This window comes from Triticum urartu, unplaced genomic scaffold, assembly GCF_056163025.1.
Source record: "Triticum urartu cultivar PI428250 unplaced genomic scaffold, HENAU_Tu73 scaffold2, whole genome shotgun sequence".
In the NCBI taxonomy this organism is placed as follows: domain Eukaryota; kingdom Viridiplantae; phylum Streptophyta; class Magnoliopsida; order Poales; family Poaceae; genus Triticum; species Triticum urartu.
This window is the reverse complement of record NW_028260368.1, coordinates 4,713,917-4,718,004: the sequence shown is the minus strand read 5'-3', so window position 1 is coordinate 4,718,004 and position 4,088 is coordinate 4,713,917. Positions and strand designations below refer to the sequence as shown.

The 4,088-nt window shown below is 40.1% G+C and overlaps 1 non-coding gene across 1 annotated transcript; it reads right to left on the bottom strand.

Moving 5' to 3' along the window:
- Window positions 1-1,227: 1,227 nt before the first annotated feature.
- On the bottom strand, window positions 1,228-1,299 carry TRNAR-UCU (transfer RNA arginine (anticodon UCU)). The gene has a single exon. It is a non-coding gene; the product is annotated as a tRNA-Arg (tRNA).
- Window positions 1,300-4,088: the final 2,789 nt, after the last annotated feature.

Genomic DNA, 4,088 nt, shown 5'->3' with positions numbered 1-4,088 from the left:
TCCGTATACGAACCTCTTCAAACAGGGCTTATTGCTATCGATTCGATGATCCCTATAGGGCGCGGTCAGCGAGAGTTAATTATTGGGGACAGACAGACTGGCAAAACAGCAGTAGCCACAGATACAATTCTCAATCAAAAAGGGCAAGGTGTAATATGTGTTTATGTAGCTATCGGTCAAAGAGCATCCTCCGTAGCTCAAGTAGTAACTACTTTCCATGAGGAGGGGGCCATGGAATACACTATTGTAGTAGCTGAAATGGCGGATTCACCTGCTACATTACAATACCTCGCTCCTTATACGGGAGCAGCCCTGGCTGAGTATTTTATGTACCGCGAACGGCATACTTTAATAATTTATGATGATCTCTCCAAACAGGCACAAGCTTATCGCCAAATGTCCCTTCTATTAAGAAGACCTCCCGGACGTGAGGCTTATCCAGGGGATGTTTTTTATTTGCATTCACGCCTTTTAGAAAGAGCCGCTAAATTAAATTCTCTTTTAGGCGAAGGAAGTATGACCGCTTTACCAATAGTTGAGACTCAATCTGGAGACGTTTCCGCCTATATTCCTACTAATGTAATCTCCATTACAGATGGACAAATATTCTTATCTGCGGATCTATTCAATGCCGGAATTCGACCCGCTATTAATGTGGGTATTTCTGTTTCCAGAGTAGGATCCGCGGCTCAAATTAAAGCCATGAAACAAGTAGCTGGCAAATCAAAATTGGAACTAGCGCAATTCGCAGAGTTACAAGCCTTTGCACAATTCGCCTCTGCTCTCGATAAAACAAGTCAGAATCAATTGGCAAGGGGTCGACGATTAAGGGAATTGCTTAAACAATCCCAGGCAAATCCTCTCCCAGTGGAAGAGCAGATAGCTACTATTTATACCGGAACAAGAGGATATCTTGATTCGTTAGAAATTGAACAGGTAAATAAATTTCTGGATGAGTTACGTAAACATCTAAAAGATACTAAACCTCAATTCCAAGAAATTATATCTTCTAGCAAGACATTCACCGAGCAAGCGGAAATCCTTTTGAAGGAAGCTATTCAGGAACAGCTGGAACGGTTTTCTCTTCAGTAACAAATAAATTTTGCATGTCTACTCTTGTTAGTAGAATAGGAATCGTTGAGAAAGCTTTTTCATTTGAATCATGCAAAAAAGTTTTCTTTGTTTTTAGTTTAGTATAGTTATTTAAAGAATAGATAGAAATAAGATTGCGTCCAATAGGATTTGAACCTATACCAAAGGTTTAGAAGACCTCTGTCCTATCCATTAGACAATGGACGCTTTTCTTTCATATTTTATTCTTTCTTTTATTTTTTTGCTTCTTCCGAGAAAAAACTGTTAGACCAAAACTCTTTTAGGAAATCAAAAAATCCAGATACAAATGCATGATGTATATATTATATCATGCATATATCATAAAGAAGGAGTATGGAGGCGGTAGTGGGAATCGAACCCGCAACCCCAAGGTTATGAGCCTTATGAGCTACCAAACTGCTCTATACTCTTAAACTAAAGAGGGGTAACTAGTGGATAAAAGAGGGTTGGATACGCCCCTCTACCAATATCTATACAAATAGAATAGTCCATTTATACAGAATGGTAAAGAGGGCTCCTCTATGATTATCAATTCCAGAAATCCATACAAATACGAAAGGGTATTTTATCCTTACCAACTGGATCTTGTTGCACCCGGTAACAAACATTCATAAACCATTTCTCGAAGTACGTGTCCGGATAGCCCAAAATGTCGATAGTTAGCTCTAGGTCTTCCGGTCAAAAAACAACGTCGATGAAGGCGTGTAGGTGCACTATTACGCGGTAGGGATTGCAATTTTTCTCGCATTTTCGTTTTTTCACTCAAACTCAAGGGAGAAACTTTGCTTCTTATCTTTTTTTTTAAAGATTGACGAATCAAATGATATTTCTGTTCTAATTTCTGCCGCTTCTTCTCCCTCTGAATCAAACTTTTTTTTGCCATAATGTGTCGTTGCTATTATTACCAAGTATACGGTTCTAATCCTAGATGGAAAAATAAATAGAAAAAGAAATCTAAAAAGGCAGATCCTCCCTCTCTATCAAGAGTAATGAACTAGGTGCTGATACAGTACAAAAAAACAAACTAAATTAACCAAACTTGCCTGATGTTGAGGCAATCAAGAAAGCTGCATAAGTGAATATATAACCCACGGAAAAGTGAGCTAATCCAACCAATCTTGCTTGCACAATGGAAAGAGCCACGGGCTTATCTCTCCAGCGAATTAAATTAGCTAAAGGTGTGCGTTCATGAGCCCATGCTAAAGTCTCAATTAATTCCTGCCAATACCCCCGCCAGGAAATTAAGAACATAAATCCAGTAGCCCAAACAAGATGTCCAAATAAGAACATCCACGCCCATACCGATAAACTATTCATCCCAAAAGGATTATATCCATTGATAAGTTGTGAAGAGTTTAACCATAGGTAATCTCTTAACCATCCCATCAAATAAGTGGAGGATTCATTAAATTGTGAAACGTTGCCCTGCCATAATGTGATATGTTTCCAATGCCAATAAAAAGTAACCCACCCAATGGTATTTAACATCCAGAAAACTGCCAAATAAAATGCGTCCCAAGCAGAAATATCACAAGTACCGCCGCGCCCTGGGCCGTCACAAGGAAAACTATATCCAAAATCCTTTTTATCTGGCATTAATTTGGAACCGCGTGCATCTAAAGCGCCCTTTACTAAAATCAATGTAGTTGTATGCAAACCTAGAGCAATAGCATGATGAACCAAGAAATCCCCAGGTCCTATTGTTAAGAAAAGCGAATTACTATTCTCATTAACAGCATTCAACCATCCGGGCAACCATAGGCTTCGACCCGCATTGAAAGCGGGGCCATTCGTTGAAGATAAGAGTATATCGAACCCATATGTCGTCTTGCCATGAGCAGATTGTATCCATTGGGCAAATATAGGTTCGATCAAGATTTGCTTTTCTGGAGTACCAAAAGCAAGCATGACGTCGTTATGAACATAAAGGCCCAAGGTATGGAATCCTAGAAAGAGGCTAGCCCAACTTAAATGAGATATGATAGCTTCTTTATGGTCTAACATTCTTGCCAATACATTATCCTCATTCTGTTCCGGATTGTAATCCCTAATGAAAAAAATAGCTCCATGAGCAAAAGCCCCTGTCATGATGAACCCTGCAATATATTGGTGATGAGTATATAAAGCAGCTTGAGTAGTAAAGTCTTGTGCTATGAATGCATAAGGAGGTAAAGAGTACATATGTTGAGCTACTAAGGAAGTAATAACCCCTAAAGAAGCTAGAGCAAGACCTAACTGAAAATGAATCGAATTGTTGATTGTGTCATAAAGGCCCTTATGCCCACGCCCTAATCGACCCCCCGGAGGAGTATGCGCTTCTAAAAGATCTTTAATACTGTGCCCAATTCCGAAGTTAGTTCGATACATGTGACCGGCAATGAGAAAAATAAATGCAATAGCTAAATGATGGTGAGCCATATCGGTCAGCCACAAACTTTGTGTTTGTGGATGGAATCCCCCAAGAAGAGTTAGAATGGCAGTTCCCGCTCCTTGAGCGGTACCAAATAAATGATTACTCGAATCAGGGTTTTGGGCATAAAGATTCCATTGACCCGTCAAAAGGGGTCCCAACCCCTGGGGATAGGGTAATACATCTAAGAAATTATTCCATCGAACGTACTCCCCCCTGGATGCGGGAATAGCAACATGAACTAAATGTCCTGTCCAAGCCAAAGAACTTACCCCGAAAAGTCCTGACAAATGATGATTGAGACGAGATTCCGCGTTTTTGAACCACGAAAGGCTTGGTTTCCATTTGGGTTGTAGATGTAACCAACCCGCTATTAAGGACAGCGTAGAAAGAAATAATAGAAAAAGAGCTCCAGTATAAAGATCCTCATTGGTGCGTAATCCTATTGTATACCACCACTGATAAACTCCAGAATAAGCAATATTCACTGGACCAGCAGCACCTCCTCGAGTAAAGGCTTCCACAGCGGGTTGACCAAAATGAGGATCCCAAATCGCATGAGCAA